Raw genomic sequence first — 17346 nt, forward strand, 5'->3', positions numbered from 1 at the left:
GGATGGGGAAGAAGCGGAGAGTTGCAAGCGGAGAGAGCAAGACCTCCGGGCGGCCGCTCCGCTCTGGCTCTCCCTCCCGCCCTGGCACGTACTGCCCGGGTTTCCACAGAGGGCGCGGAACGCGGGGTTCCCCGCGAGTGGGGCTCGCCCACCCTTTCCAAACCGCCGGCGTCCAGCCGAGGCAGCCTGGTCGGACGTGGTGCTAGCAAGGCCACATAGCGGGGGCCCAAGGGAGCGAGAGGTCAGGACCGGCGGAGCGCATGCCCGGGGGGAGCCCTCGGCGCGCCCCCCGGGGATCCCTGGGCTGAGCCGGGCGGAGGAAAAGGCGCGGCGTTCCCTTTAAGCGGCCGCCCCGAACTGGTATCGGTAGCGCGGGCGAGCCTGGGCAGGGGGGCGGGGGGGCGGGGGGGCGGCGCCGTCTGACCAATCGAAGCGCAACCGAAGAGCTAAATAATGTCTGACCCGAGCGCAGGGTGCAGGCTGGAGCTCCAGGTCCCCGCCGTCGTCGCCGCCGCCGCCGCACCCGGGCGTGCCCGCCCGCAGTCCCGCGCACCCGGTCGCGCTTCGGGCTCCTGGGCCGCGCCGAGGAGCCGGGCCCGCGCGCCCCCACCTCCCGCAGCTCGGGAAGCGTGGATGAGACCCTTGAACTGCAGCTGCCGCTGCTGCTGTGGGGCCGGCGGGGAGCCGCGCCGCGACGGGGACTGGGGCTGCGCGCAGGGGCCCGGAGCGGGACAACGATGTGACTCCGCCGCCGGGGACCCGAGAGCTTTGTGTGGACCCTGAGGTAGGCGAGCGCCGGGCGTGGGGGCTCGGCGCGGGAACTGGCCGCCCGCGGGGAAAGTTGGCCGGGTGAGGGGGTTCCCCGAAGTTGTGGGACGAGGCCAGAACTCCGTCTCTCCTCCCCTTCGCGGGGGAAGGGGAGGATGTGGAGTGGCTCTTGGGGGAGCTTTCTCCTATCCCGCGAGCCCGATGGGCGGCCGGCAGCCCGAGAGAGGAGGACCCCGAGCAGCCCCGAAGCGTGGGAAAAGAGGCCAAGGAGGACGCGCGGGGCTGCGTCCCGGGGATCCCGGAGCCGGACCCCAAGCCGCGCTGGGGAGCGAGCGAGGTTCGCGGCGCCGGCTGCCGCGGCTGGGGCCGGGGCCGAGCTTAGGGTGTGTCGGACTTGGGTACGATTTTCCCCTCCGGCTGGGTGTCCCCGCGCCGACGGCGGGGCTTGCGCCCTCAGCGCGCACCCCTTCCCCCGGGCTCTGGCCAGTGTGCGCCCGGACAGCTGCTCCCCAGGAGCGGAGAGCACGGAGGACGCACAGGTCCCAGGCCAGAGGAGCGCGAACAACTTGGATCACTGATGCCCTCGGAACTGAAAGGGTCTGCGAGACTCCCGGAGAAGCGGTACCCAGACCTCTCCTCTCGCTGTGGCCCGCCCTAGGGGGCACCCTCCAGGGACGTCAAAGTTTTGACTCCCAGGGTGTGTGGCGGGGAGGGGGCGGGGGGCGAGAGGGTGGTCCTGACTCGGGTTGCTCTCTGGGGATGCAGAGCTGGGAAGAGGAATGGGCGAGTGAGTGAGCTGCGCCTGGGAAGAAACAGGGGAGGGTTGGGGGCTTTTGTACCGGATGGATCGCGAGAAGAGGAAATGGGAGACTTCAGGGCACCCTCAGGAGAAAGAGCCACGGAGCACGGGGGGGTGAACTGAAGTCTTAGCCAGAGGATGCAGTGTTTGTGCGTTGGGGGTGGAGCGGGCACGAGGGACCGCGGGGTGGGGTGGGGGGGGCCGCGGAGCGTGAGGAGCGGGAGGAGGAGGTGGAGGAGGGGACCGGGAGAGCGGCTCTAGGGAAGGTAGAGGGCGCCCTCTGCCGGCCGTACTGCCAAGCGCAGCCGCTGGGGGCGCAGGGCTGGGGGGTGGGGACGTTAGTGATGGTTTTGTGGGATCCCTTTGGGAGCTGGTAGGCGGGACTTGTTGAATGACGTGGCCGCCTGCGGCCGGGTGGGGCGGGCGGCTCCGCGTCTTAGGTTTAGATTCGTCGCGCTCCTTCGGTTGCGGTGCGGAAAGTTTTCCTCGCGCTCAGGGAGTCTTGATGAGCCACGGTTGGTGATGAGTTAGGTGGTCCTGGACCTTATTTCCGGGACTTCCAGGTATCTTGCACGTGCTCTTCAATGTCAGCAGCAAGCAGTAGACCCTTTCCGACAAGAATGCAGCAATGTTCTTGGCTTGAAGCAAAGAAAAACATATTTCTGCGTGTTTATTAACCCTCCTGGTATAATTAAGCAGTATATGGTTGGGAACTTCGATTTTTAACTGCACATAAATGGTGTGCTGTTAAAGGAGACCTCTCAAACTGGTTCAACTTCTTAGAGAGTAACCCCTTCTGCTGTTATTTTGTCCAAAAATATTTTGATGTACTGTTGTTATCAAGAGTCGTTTGGTCTTACAATTTGCCAATATTTCTTTACGTCTTCATTTAATGAGGATATAAATGAGTTTAATTCACCCAAACATGGGAGCCTTCAGTGTGTACATCGTGCCCCATTATCATTTTTAGCCTTGGGTTTCTAAGATTATGACATGTAGCACTTGGAACTGTTTCACGTAATAGAAAACAGACCATGTAAAAATTACAAAGCTTTCACCCTGGGAACAACACCCCATCTGAAACAACCAGAGTCCAGCACCCTGATTCTGCAGACGCCTAAGACAGCTTTCTTTTCTGAGTTTACCTCTGAACTAGCAGCGGAGGTAGGAGAAAGGAAAGAGACACTTACTGAAATGTAACCATAACCTTCACTGGAATTTAAAACACGTTGGCTACCCTGACTGGAATTCCAGGGGAATAAAGTTGTTGTCTTTCTTTATTTTGTAAAATGTGACAAATGTTCATAAATATAGTCCAGTAGAAAGTGTTATGACTGGAAGAGCACAGTGCATGTAGGACTATTTTGTTATTACAGAGCACTATTTATAAATGAGATAAGCAGGAAGAAATGAGTTACAGATAAATAAGACCTATGCACGTCTTGAAGCATCACATTTCAGACACACTTAGATATCACTTTAAAAAAAAAAGCATAGTAACAGTAGTTTTTCTCATACTTTTGGAGCCTTTCATAGCCTGTGCAGAGCTGAGTTAATACTTAGAAATATTCTTTATTTTAAGGTGTTACGAAGGCCATTTAAGAGTATAATATGTCAACATTTGTGCATCCAGAAGTTCAAGCATTTAAGAAATCTGTCTTAGGATATCTCATCCTGTGTAACTTTTACTTGCAAACAAAAGGGCCCAAGAAAGTGGTCATCTGCCTAGAATGCAGTAATCAACTCAAATGATTCATGCTTCGTGAGTTAATCGCTTAAATCTCATAATGGCCATAGGAGGGAGGAGTGGTGCTGGAGTATTGTGGGTTCATTTTGACTCACCAGGTGGGGAGAAATCCTGTAAATGTAAATGCAAATTTCTAAAATCAAGACTGGAAGTCCTTGTGTTTCCTGTTTACAAGGTCCATCATCAGATTGTAAGCTACTCCTTCTTCCTGCAGCCTGTAAGAGACAGCTTTTCAATAGTGGGAATGTAGGTGATTGATAATCCCATTTCTTTCAAATATAAATAGCTCTGGTGTGTAACTCAACACACAGAGCAAGCAAGCTGAGCATGCCTACTTGATAGTATAGCAAAGAGTTTGTTTATGTTGTTTTACACTGGCCTTTTAAAACCTGTAAATCTGTCTCTGTGTCACACATACTCAACACATGCATGCACGCCTGTGTCCAGGTAGTGACCTTTGAAACATAATGCAGCCAGCAGCCTTGGATCTCAGTCATGGACTTAATCTTCCAAGCATCAAGAAAATTGAAGTTGTGCACAATAGAAAGTTCATATACAGATAGTTCTTCAGCATTTTGAGATTTAGATTTAGGAAGTTAGTTGCAGAGTAGGGACAACAGTTTCAGACTTCCCGAATGAAAGCAGAGAGCCTGGAGAATGGAGAATAGCTGAACTCTGAATCTTGTAAGATGAAGGGCGCTTCCATTTCAGATGTCTGTAATGCTGATTTCATTTTAATGGTTAAAACCTAACACTTGTGTCTCTCTGTGGAAGATTTCTGTGTGAGGGGGCCTAGCCCATTGCAAGTGACTGTATCCCTTTAATAGGATAATTGCTCACTTGTCTCAACTTGTTTTCAAACAATTGTTATGGAGCACGCCATTTCCACTAATTGCAAAATTGCTGCTTAATTGAAGGACTCTCAGCCATCTAGTGCAACCATTCAGCCACTGGCAGGCTCTGTGATCTCAAGCTGTGAATTGCATTTTAAAGAGGAATCGAGGAGAGATTTCTGTGGAATTCTAGGTTTAAAATGCTGGCAGTTGTTCAATGGAGGAAGAACTCATTTGAAGGAGAATTGCATTAGGTTGAGTTGGGATAAATTTTCTTTATTAGGATGAATAACATGCACAGATGGGCTTCAAAAGTGAATGAGCAAACTTACTGGTTACACTCTGCCTTCCTTTATTCTGTGTAGCATAGAGTAATGTTAAGCAATAAATGATGTTGGCAAATGAAATCCGTATGGCATTTGCATGTGGGACTTAACCCCAGGAAACATGGGGAGGCTTTGGTACTTTGAAGTTTAGGCTTGTGAGTTCTTAAAGTCCCCTTAAACTTCCACTGTAGGCAGATAATTATTTATCCTAAGCATTTTATGCTCAAGTGCATCACCAGATTTCCACAGTCCTTACACTAAAGACTTAGCAAAAAGTCATGAACTCAAATTATTGAATATATGGAATCATTTATTGATGACATTGCAAAACAATGGGACTCACTAATGTATTGACATTGGACAACTTTTCGGGGAGAGGAACTGAAAATGAACATGAGTATCTTCTCAGATAACTATGGAAACTTCATTCGTGTGTAAATATTCAAATTCATGTCCCTCTGGGACATGTAGGCTCTTGGCGAAACAAATCTGAGCAAATATATTGGATGCTAAGAAGTTTTGTTGATAGATTGTCTGATGTTTGAAGATGGTGCATGAGATGACTTAGGGGGCCGGGTATGGAATGGGAGAGTGACTGGGGGGAAGCAACATAAATTTACAAGCTCCAGTGACAGCCATAATAAAGTAAAAGTTTATTTCGAAAGAGCCCAGAGAGTAACAAATGTTATGTAGTTTTCCCCAAAGGTTCACTTGAAAGAACTTTTCATTGGTTGTCATGGTAGTAATGTACTGATTTTGAAAGCTTGCAGAACTTAGTAGCTTTTAAATGCTCTTTCATCTTTGTGCCTTTGGTCTGACTGAAACTTTATGACGGCCTTCTGTGTTTTTGACATGCCTCTGCAGTCTAGGAGGGGGAAGGCAGGCAAAGGAGAATTTGTTAATGTTAAGACAGTGTAGCAAAGAAATGTAAAATTGCATGATAAAAATATCACCGAATGTCAAACTGGCTTATTAAAATAAAACCTAGAAGCAATCCGTCATTTAATTACAACTGGTATGTATGAAATTAAGATTTATGTGATAGAAATTCAAAGAAAATAAACAGTTTCAAGTTAATTTAAGCAACTCATCAAAAACTGAAGTAATAGTGCCACCTAGAGAACAAAATCATCAGCCTTAGCAGACACATGGCTTATTTCCATATGAACCACATTTCCAAGGCTGCATTTAATAGAATTATGGCTCTATGCAGATTGGGGGAGTGTGGATGCAGGGGGCATGGGAAAATAGGGCAGGGGAGGGTGCACTTGGGATTGTAGATGATATTTTAAACCAGGCAGATCCACAAATCAGTACATGCATGAAGTTCTTTTTGCAAAGTAGTAGCCAAGTGTAGGGTAGCCTGCCAGGGATCAAGGGCTAGTCTCCCTTTTAACCTTTGTTATTTTCAGGGATATGCGCTGAAGCAGTGGGTACAAAGCTTCTGATTTTATTCACTTGCCACAGGCAAGTCACTAAATTTTTGAGATAAAATAACACCAAATAAATTGAGTGGAGAAATCTTTAAAAATGCCTTTGATCTTTGCTCTAAGTTTAATGATTTTGGAAGATTTAAGAATAACATATAGGGTCATATATGTAGTAGGATTTAAACACCAAAAAAAAAAAAAAAAGAAAGAAAGAAAAGAAAACCAGAGAAGGGGAAGCAAATGAAAAGGATTGCCTCAAATTAGAATAGATAAACTGAGCACCTAAAAGGAAACCTGTAGAAGTGAAACTGACACTATGAGAAGCAATGACTTGATCAGCCCTTGTCCTCGCTGTCTAGTAACAGCTTACTATTTTATTCTTTTTAGTATTTTCTTGTTCTACTTAATACAATTGGTTGAACTCTTTACTTAAAACAGAATTATTCTTAGGTGTTTAAATCCAATTGAAAATTGATCTCTGTTAAAAATAAGAGTGGAAATAAGAGAGGGAGGAGATGTACAGTTTGGCACATGTTCCCTTGGACTTATCCCAAAGATAAAGCTAAAAACTTGCCATAGGACTCCAAATCTCATTAAGTTGGCAGGTAGGTACCAATGCCATCTTACTAGTTAAAGTGATCAGTTTAAGTTCATAATTGATCATAAAGATAGGATTAAGTGTCAAAGATATCACATAAATAAGACCAAGTGTATGCTAATAATTGATAGAATTAAAAAGGAGAGAATGATCCAACATGGGAAGCAGGCCACACAGCAGACTCATAGAATGACAAATGCCCTAAACAGCACTCTGGCCTCAGAATCAGCCTCTAAGGCATTTGGATCTGGCTAAAAAGCACATGAGAGCATTTCAGGCATGGAAAGCCAAGACAATTAAAAATGAATCTTAATGAAGAATCAGATGGGAAAGGGAGTAGGAGGTGGGATAGTCTGGGAATGGGAGGGTGGTATGGGGGGAAGAACTGCTATAGTTCAAAAGTTGTACTTTTGAAATTTATATTTATTAAGTAAAAGCTTTTTATTAAAAATATAAGGCTCAGAAAAAAGATTATATAAAGGTATACATCAGAGCCAGCAATAATAACAATAATAATGATGGAACTAGGAACCAACAGTTAGAAATTGCTTAAAATTCTTGGATGACAAAGTCTGTATTTAGTTCATTTATGCATGCTCTCACAACAGCATCCAGAACAGTGTTTGTGGCAGAGAAGACACTTAGATAAATGCTGTTGAATGAACAAATAGATTGACTAACAGTTGCTTTAGATTCTGACTAATGATGTAGACAATGCAGAAATTTTATAACTGTAGAAAATTGCTGGCAGAAATTAGAGAAAATAAGTTTGATAATGCTTGTTTTTTCCAGTACCCATTATGAAAGTCAGTTAGATGAGTTCTAAAATTTCTTATTTATAATCTGATTCACTCACAAAATTCTATTTGCAACATTTGAAATGTTAAAGTCAATTTAGAGAGCAACTATAAACTTGCTGGTAGATTTTCTTTTAAATGTCTTCACATTTTTGGATACCAGAGGAGATGTCAGTTATTAAGCTTCTGGAAATGGAATAAGAAGTCACCTCAAAAGCTTCCTGGAAATATGGAATAAAAATATGTTTCTTTTGATGCAAAAAAATTAAATCTATGCATAGTTTTTTTTCATAATACACATTTTCCATGAATTTTTTGAAGGCCCCCTCTTACAGTTTTGTGTATCTCAAATTTGTTCCCAATTCTGGTAAGCAGAGGGAAAAAAATAGCATGGTAACTTTTTTTAAAAAAAGAGTTATTTATTTATTTCAAACAGTTACAGAGAGGCAGAGAGAAAGAGAGAGAATGGTCTTCCATCCTCTGGTTCACTCCCTAAATGGTATCAACAATGGTGGAGCTAAGCTGATCCAAAGCCAGGAGCCTGGAGCTTCTTCCAAGTTTCCCACACAAGTGCAGAGGCCCAAAGACTTGGGCCATCTTCTACTACTTTCTCAGGCCATTGCAGAGAGCTGGATCAAAAGTGGAGCAGCCAGGACCCAAACCAGCATCCATGTGGGATGCCAGCAACGCAGGCAGTGGCTTTACCTACTATGCCACAGCCCTGGCCCCAGCATGGTAACTTTTAAAAAAAGTCATTATAGGCCGGCGCCGCGGCTCACTAAGCTAATCCTCCGCCTAGCAGCGCCGGCACACCGGGTTCTAGTCCCGGTCAGGGCGCCGGATTCTGTCCTGGTTGTCCCTCTTCCAGGCCAGCTCTCTGCTGTGGCCAGGGAGTGCAGTGGAGGATGGCCCAGGTGCTTGGGCCCTGCACCCCATGGGAGACCAGGAAAAGCACCTGGCTCCTGGCTCCTGCCATTGGATCAGCGCGGTGCGCCGGCCGCAGCGCGCCGGCCGCGGCGGCCATTGGAGGGTGAACCAATGGCAAAGGAAGACCTTTCTCTCTGTCTCTCTCTCTCACTGTCCACTCTGCCTGTCAAAAAAAAAAAAAAAAAAAAAAAAAAAAGTCATTATATTGTCTGTACTTTTTGTCATGTACAAAAGCAGTGAAATGCAGAAAACTTTATTTTCCAAAAAAAGAAAATGACTTAAAAAAAAGAAAAGTGTGATAAACAGCAGCAGGATGTCCATTGAATATAATTTTTGCCACAGGGAATTTAATTTTATCAGTATTGCTGATGGCAGCAGCATTTTCTGATGCTTTTGTTCTGTCTTTATGTACCTTTGAAAGCTGAAACCATGCCCAAATTGAAACAAATTTCTCTATCTTTTCACTTATTTCTTGAATGGGTCTTTACACACAGACAACTCTTCTTTTAAATCATGTGGAGTCTGAAGGTTAAGAAATTTGGAGTCGTGCAGCTGGAGGGAGATGCTTGGCGGAGTCCCAGGTCACATTCCTAGACCAATTCACCAAGGTGTTCTCTCTTAGGCAGCGTTGGGAAGTACATCCAGCACTGGCGTGTTGGCTGATAGTGAGTCTGAAGGCACAGATGATCTGCTTGTCATACTGAAACATAAAGCCAGCGACATTCTGTTGACATTCAGTTGCTGAAATGTGAAATACTATGGTTAAGTTGAAAAAATCTATATGGGTAGAGTAGGGAATTGGTGGCTCATTTTTGGGTGATGACTTATCAGCAGATTGTAGAAAGGAAACCTGGATGTTTTGGGTAAGTGTAAGTTCAGTGTGAGCCAGTAGTGTCACTAGGAGCTGTTAGCATAGCTTCTGAAATGTTGGGCTGTGCAGGTAGAGGTAGATTTCTCAAACAGAGAAGCTAATAATTCTCTTCCACTTCTCTGTGAAGTCAGGAGGTGATTTTGCTCAAATATGTGGTATGAGTAAGAAACCATGTGGTGGCCGGCGCCGCGGCTCACTAGGCTAATCCTCCGCCTTGCGGCGCCGGCACACCAGGTTCTAGTCCCGGTCGGGGCGCCGGATTCTGTCCCGGTTGCCCCTCTTCCAGGCCAGCTCTCTGCTGTGGCCCGGGAGTGCAGTGGAGGATGGCCCAAGTCCTTGGGCCCTGCACCCCATGGGAGACCAGGAAAGGCACCTGGCTCCTGCCATCGGATCAGCACAGTGCGCCGGCTGCGGCGGCCATTGGAGGGTGAACCAATGGCAAAAGAAGACCTTTCTCTCTGTCTCTCTCTCTCACTGTCCACTCTGCCTGTCAAAAAAAAAAGAAAAAAAGAAACCATGTGGTGTTTATGTGTTATGTAAATACGCAATATAGCAAGAGCACAATTTGGCACCATCAACTCAGAAATGTTTAACCTCTTGGTTAACAACAAGGAAGCAAACTTTGACATAGTTCTTTTGTGAAACTCAGAAAACAAAAATCACTAGACCAAGAAGTGGTTATAGATCCCACTTTCTGAAACTAAATTATGCTGCATTCCTAGACTTTGCTGTCACTCCTGGGCATGGCCGTCAGAATACGCAGTAAATAAGTAGGACCAGCAACCACTCCTGTCTTCATTCTTTGAAACAAAATCAGAGAAACAGAAACATGTCTACGAACCTGTAAATTAATAATACAGATATAAATAATAAATAAGTATGATCAGACCAGATTTTTTTCCTAGTAAACTTTTATATGGAACCCCAGTACATCAACAACAGTAAGCAGTGCTGGTCAAAGTTGAGCCTCAGGAGGGAGAACATCATGGCTGTGCCTTCTTGAACTCAGTTTTGCCTCTTGTAGGAGGTTCCCTTAGCACTCTGCTCGGCAAAGCCCCACTGGAAAGTTTATTGTTCTAAATCAAAAGTCAACAGGTAGAGAAGTTCCTAAGCAGTATAGAGAATTGGTCCTAGTTGCTGAGATTCATAGGTTTGTGATATGCCCAGGCACTTGCTGTATTTAAGAACTTTTATAAGTGGTTCAGATGCACAGGAAAGTTTGGGAATTGCTAACCTAGACGCCTAGTAAATGGAATACCCTGAGATTTAGAGACACTTATCGTTTATTTGATTGTCCAAATACTTGGATTAGACCATGGTTAGAAGGGATTTGTAGCCTTGTAAACAATCAGAAATTCAAGGGTTTTGACATGGAGGCCTGCTGAAGATTTGCTTCTGACTCATAGAAACTTCCTAATCAGACAGTTAGACCTAGGACAGTACTTCTGAACCTGAGGATAAAGTTTTATCCCAGGTCTAACACTTACTAGGTCCATGGCCTTGGGCAAGTTATTTAACTTCTCTGTGCCTCAACATCTTAACAGGGTAGTAGTAAGGATTAAATGTGTTAATATATACAAAGTGTTTGGAACAGAACTTGGCATAGCCAATGTTTCATGAATTGAGCCATCTTTTTTGTCAATAGCATTTTCCAACTCTCAAAGAATAGGTTTTTCCAAAGAAACCTTTTTATTTATTTAATGAGTACAAATTTCCTAAGTACAACTTTAGGAATATAGTGATTCTTCCAACCATACCTGCCCTCCTACCCTCACTCCCACCTCACCTCCTCCTCCCTCTCCCATTCCCAGTCCCATTCTCCATTAAGATTCATTTTCAATTAACTTTATACACAGAAGACCAACTCTATACTAAGTAAAGAATTCAACAATTTGCATACACACACACAAACACACACACACAATATAAAAAAACTGAGAATAAGTTTTACAGTTAATTCTCATAGTATAACTCACTGAGGACAGAGGTCCTGCATGGGGAATAAGTGCACAGTGACTCCTGTTGTTAATTTAACAATTAATACTCTTATGTCTGACATCAGTGATCACCCAAGGCTCTTGACATAAGCTGCCTAGGCTATGGAAGTCTTTGGAATCCACAGTCTCTGTCAGTATTTGGACAAGGCCATAAGCAAAGTGGAAATTCTCTCCTCCCTTCAGAGAAAAGTACATCCTTCTTTGATGGCCCCTGCTTTCTACTGGGGTCTCATTCACAGACACCCTTCATGTAGGACATTTTTTCAAAGAATACTTTTTAAGTTTAGTTTTTATTGTTATCAAAACAATAAAAAGCTTCAACAGCATGCTTTATGCCTGGGTCGACTTCGCTTTGTAGCAAAGTTGACAAGACCAAAACTCTTATTTCGTTGTAAGTGTCTGAGTCTATGTGTTTATTTATGACTTTCTTCTCCTTCTATCCATTCAAATCCTACTCATTCTTCAACTTGCTGCTGGCATTTTCCTTCCTCTTATACACCACTCGTAATAAACTTGCCCATCTGAGCTTCCAGGTTCATCTGTGATCTCTGTCATAACTTAGTGGTTACTTGTATAAGCAACTGTATAACTATTAAACCATTATTGTGTGTCTTTTCTGTACTGAGTTCTATATTAGGAGCAGGGGATATGATGTTCTTGTCTGGAAAAATGTTCTAGAATGTCCTATTCAGGATCATCTGTTGACTTTAAAAAAATATTTCTTAAATAGAAATGACATCAACTCGCCCAGACCTGGTACTTACATTCCTCAGCCTGCTGATTAAATTTTATTCCAAGTATACCACTTACTAGCTCTATGCTCTTGGACAAATTACTGACATGCTCTGTGCCTAGAAAAATGTGGAGGAAACTTCTTTTCCCCATTCTTGTGCTTTGACAAGGGTCTTGCTTCCTAAAAGGGAACACTATCCAAGGAATATTGCTGTTTTATCCCATTATGTGTGAGAAGAGAGAATATGACTGTTGAAGCACACTCTGTCATATTCTGGATTGTGTAGCCTGTCAATCAAAGCAATGGACCACTGCACTGTAATTGAGCTACCTTGTTTCATGGGACTGCCACACCCAAACCTGTGGGCTCTTGACATTCTAGTCATTATATACTGAGTAATAAATGCAGGGCCTACTTCCCACAGACTGCACCATAATCCCTGTCTTCAATTCCCATTTTTCTGGCTCTAACTCTATGGGTCCCACAACCGGAATTTCAGATACTAGGAAATAGGCTATACTGTGTTTCTAACACAGCTTTGCTAGCATGAGACTGGCCCTGTACTTTTATGTCCACTTGACAGTTTGTTTCTGTTATGTTCTCAGTTCAAAATTCCAAGGGGAAAAGATATGATTGCCCTAAAAATATAATAGTAGGAAGTTGAATAAATGGCAAATTTTCAAAGTTATGTGAAATATGATTCTTGTCCCAGAAAAGCTCTTATAATGTTTGCTTTTTTCCCCCTCTTAGGATTTTAGTGTTAACTTTACATTTAAGTTGTAAATCCTTTGGAAGAAAATTACATTTCCTGTAATTGTTAGTCCCCATAAGACATAACACTTCTGGGCACATACACAGTGGGTGACCCTGTAGGTACTTGCAAAGTGAATCATGAAAAACCTTTAGTGAAAAGAAATATTTCAGCATTGTCCTCATCAGCTAGGAAGGGGGTCTGAATGGGACTAGGTAAGTACTTATAAATGAGTGTTTGGTTTCCAATCTATCTGCACCAGCAAACACTGATCTCTTCATGGTTATTCATCTTGCTTTATGAGTTGTGCATACTGAGGGGTGGGCAGATCAGCTAATATAATATTTTTTTTTTTTTTTGCTGAAAAATATAATCTCCACTGAACAAAACTCTGGGCCAAAGCCTTTTCTCCTCTACCACCTTCCTCTCCCTTTTCTTTCCTCTTTTGGGAGTGCCCTTTGTGTATAAGTGAATTAATTACAATGTGAACAGTACCACACTCTACTGTCAGTTTATGTGTCTAACCCACTACTCATCCCTGCTTCTAACAGTGAAGTCCCTAAAGACAGATTCTACCCCAGTCATTTGGATGTCCCTAGTGCCTGGGCTCAAAGAATGTCTAATAAAAGGAACAAATATTTAAAAATAAATTTTAGGAGAAGGTTGAATCACAGTCATCCTAAGTCCTAAGCCTGAGGAGTTGACTTCCAAAAGAAAGGCTTTCACAGATAACCATAGATAGACAGGTGACCTTTGTAACTCTGAATGGAGAAGAGACAGAAATTGGAAAATTTTGTGGATTTTTTTCCCTTCATGGAATAAACAATCTGCCACAACAGAATTCTCTTCGCATGAGGGAATGACAGGAACACAGCCACCCACAGCTTCAGCTGACCACCAGAGCTCAGCTGATGAAATGGGGTTTCGTGTCTTGGTCCCTGACATGCATCTTGGGGGTGTCTGCTCAATGTTTCTGTGCTCACTTAAACATTTTTGTAAACATTGATTTTTACCCCTCTAAAATGACAAACCATGTAAAATTGATCACTGAAAACACTATTGATAGATAGGCGTATCATATGTCCACCTCCATGGCTCTCTAATTTTCTTGTTATAATTGAAAATCAGTGATGATTTAAACTTGGGATAATCACTGATAAATCGATTAAGAGTTATCAAGTTAATTATTCCTATTTTACATGCAGCAACCTTAAAAATGATTTTCCTAAAGCAAAGTACATCAAAACTTGGTAAATTCCTTATAATCTTTGCTGAATGAATAACTGAAACGTTAACTAAAATTTAGTACATTGTTAATTCTTTTTTTTTTTAAGGACGTATTTATTTGAAACAGCTACAAAGAGAGAGGGATCTTCCATCTGCTGCTTTACTCCCCAAATGGCTGCAACAACTTCTGGGTCATGCTGAAGCCAGGAACCAAGAACTCCATCCTGGTCTTCCACATGGGGGTAGGGGACCAAGTACTTGAGCCATCTTCTGCCACCTTTCCTGAGACACTAGCAGGGAACTGAACTGGAAGCAGAGCAGGCAGGCTGCAAACTGGCACTCCAGATGGTATGTCGGTGTTGCTAGTGGTGGCTTAACCTGCGACTGCACGATGCTGGCCCCTGTATTCTTAATTCATAACCAGGGGTAGCTTGAGTTTCTGCCTTGAAGTAGCACAGGAAAGCAAAGCTAGAGAAATTTCTGTAAGGAAGCACAGTCTGCTATGACACATGACGCTGGAGCTCATAGGACATAGTATTAGCCCCAACGTGCGTTCAGAGCTTCTTACTGTGGCACGAAGTCCAGGTCCCTCATTTCATTAAGAGGAAATCCCAGAGTACATTGCTGCAGGCACTGGCACTGGGCATTGTCCTGATCACAGCAGTCAGACATTCTTTTCTAGCTGTTTCTCGGGTCCTAATACCTGCCTTCCTAGCCTGGCATCTGGAGAGCAGTCCCGAGTTAGGGCACCTTTGGTGTACTTCCTCGTGGTTATTTCCAGCCTCTCAGAATGTTTCATTTTGGGAAGGTGAGGAAAGCAGCCCTCAGATTCATGCGATTAGTTTAATATTGTGGCACGGCTTTGACCATCTGTTTAATGGGAGATCTGCTTTCCAGATGACTGAACATATGGAGAAGAGAAGAGGGGTGTTTTGGGGGGTGGAGAGCGTTGAAAGAGTGGTTTTTCATTTGGTCTCAAAGTTTGGGGTAAAAGGTCCTCCAGGGAGCATTTTCACAAGTGTTTGAAGCTTGTGTTTGATTTTGGAGGTCCACTGGAGCCCCACCTGCATGTGACAGGTACCTCTGCATCAGCTATATTGATCACAGGGAATAAGGCCCATCCTTTTCGGTGACTTGTTTGACATTGATGTCATCTTCAAATTCAAGTCTGTATCCTTGTACTCTGTTCCCAGATATGGCTCCCTAGCTTCCCTATTAAGCTTTTCAGAATTTCCAGTATATTCAATTGCAGTTGACCACATATGGAGTCATTTAACCACGTCTTGCTTTTAAAGTCTGCCTTTGTCAGCCTGCTCTTGTTTTCTATTTATGTTTTGGTTCGTCTTTTGGAAGTTTTCTTTCCTCCCTCCTATTTCAGTGCCCTGCATTTGGCCATGGTCACCCCTCAGGCGAGGGTTGTGTTTCACGACAGTTGTTTATAGAGTTGCCTCTTCAGTCTCAGTCTCTAAAGTCCTTGCCCTGTATTGATGATCCTGTAGTAAGGCTGTGACTTACTAAGGCAGGGTGTCTTCTTATCCTTGTCATCCACAGAGGTAAGATAGCAAGGTCTTTGAATTTGTTCACACATGAATCTGTCCTATTTGTTGGAATGGTGAGGTCTCACTTATTTCATAGAGCCAGCTTAATAGAATGCGGAAGAGGCAAGACCAGCACTCAGATCTTCAGTGCTGTCTACTCTAACTCCGTATGTGCCTAAAATTGAGATGGCACTCACCAGATTCATCCTTGTCACCCCCAGGACACACAAACAAAGGAAGTGGTGGAAATCTCTGGAGTATCTTTTGCATCAGAGAAATGTGGGAGATTGTTTGGTGCCCCAAACAAAGCCATTAGGTTAAACATTTCTAAAAATTGGTTATTGTTAATTTTAATAGTCCATGAATTTACATAATTCAAAGTCAAAATACTATTCCAAAGAAGTTTTCATTGAGAAGTCTTGTCCTGCTTGGATCTTGCCCACTCCAGTTTCCCTGCCAAACACACACCATCTCTAGGCCATCACTGGTATGTTTCTTGTGAATCTCCCACAGTGTGTTTGATGGCAAAACAAAGAAACGTGGCTATGCATTAAATTCATCTCTTCTTTTTTTTTTTTTTAAAAGATGGCATACCATGTCTGTACCTTGTTTTTATCACCTAACAATAAATTCTAGAGAGCTTTCCTTTTTGGTGTATGGGGAATAACTTGTTTACAGTTGCATGGATTCTATTTTAAATATTATTGTAGTTTAAATACATTCTTGTAGCTTGAAATTGGGCTATTTCTACTATTTTTACTATTATATACCTTATTCCAATTAATAACCTTGTATATATAGCATTTTGTACATTTGTACATTTATTTTCTAAGTAGAATTCCAAGGTCAGCAGGAAAATTCATTTATAATTTTGGTAGGTATTGCCTAATTTTCCTGCAAGGAACCTTAACTGTTTGTACTCTCATCATCAGTAGATGAATATGTATTTCTCCATAGCCTCATGACAGTATGAGATGAGATGAGAAATGAGAGGCAAACTTTTAAGTGAAGTCTCTGTCCTTCACCTTGTCCCAGGTTTGCAGTGGGAACACTGCACAGTTCCAAGAGCTGACGCAGGCATCAGTTCCAATGGAAACAATGCCTCACCACAGACATGGGCTTAAACCAACTCTCATGGTGCACACAGAATCGATCCACGTTGCCACTTGCAGAATTTCCTGTAATGGAAAGTTGAGCATGCATTCATTATTCGCCTAACTAGCAATGCTGGAGCTAGAGCATGGCAGTGTTTACTAGAACAGAAAAGAAAATTGTTCCACCACAACACACTGCACACCAGGCTTTCAATGCTCTTTTCTCAGCTTTTCCTGGGACTGAGTTCAAAAGATGTATACCAAATCACAGAGAAAATCTTGCTAAGCTTTGAACTTTCATACCCAAGGGATGCTTTTTTGAGGAATGATCTTACATTTTCCTCTAGATTTCAAATTAAATAATTAGGGGTTGGCGCCATAGCTCACTTGGTTAATCCTCCACCTGCGGTACAAGCATCCCATATGGGCGCTGGGTTCTAGTACCGTTTGCTCCTCTTCCAGTCCAGCTCTCTGCTGTGGCCTGGGAAGGCAGTGGAGGATGGCCCAGGTGCTTGGGCCCTGCACCTCCATGGGAGACCGGGAGGAAGCACCTGGCTCCTGGCTTCGGATGGGCAGCGCCATCTGTAGTGGCCATTTGGGGAGTGAACCAATGGAAGGAAGACCTTTCTCTCTGTCTCTCACTGTCTATAACTCTATCTGTCATATAAATAACAATTTTTAAAAAAGAAATTAAGTAATTAGTTCTTTATAAGTTACATTGAAACTTCCATGGTACAGTATAAACTTTGAATTGTGATGCAATATTGCTGAAATTCTTCCTTAAAGTTTCCAGGCAGTTTTCTGCATTATACAAATAGGGAATCCTAAAAACACCATGATTCATGACTGAGATAACATTTCCACATTTGAAAAGTATATACCGCAGGTCACCCTCACATAATTCCTTACC

At 43.6% G+C, this 17346-nt stretch overlaps 1 long non-coding RNA gene across 7 annotated transcripts in view; it reads right to left on the reverse strand.

Moving 5' to 3' along the window:
* Positions 1 to 5102: 5102 nt before the first annotated feature.
* LOC103351120 (uncharacterized) overlaps positions 5103 to 17346 on the reverse strand; it is a 222632-nt gene continuing 210388 nt past the window's right edge. For 6 of the 7 annotated variants that reach the window (XR_011387942.1, XR_011387946.1, XR_011387959.1 and 3 more), the window contains 2 exons: positions 8638 to 8925; positions 5103 to 5338 (listed from right to left, as the gene is read on the reverse strand). This is a non-coding gene — a long non-coding RNA (uncharacterized lncRNA). Of the gene's footprint in view, positions 5339 to 8637; positions 8926 to 16367; positions 16521 to 17346 lie in introns of all 7 variants that reach the window. The other variant, XR_011387973.1, reaches the window with a different exon arrangement.

This window comes from Oryctolagus cuniculus, chromosome 1 (genome assembly GCF_964237555.1).
Source record: "Oryctolagus cuniculus chromosome 1, mOryCun1.1, whole genome shotgun sequence".
In the NCBI taxonomy this organism is placed as follows: domain Eukaryota; kingdom Metazoa; phylum Chordata; class Mammalia; order Lagomorpha; family Leporidae; genus Oryctolagus; species Oryctolagus cuniculus.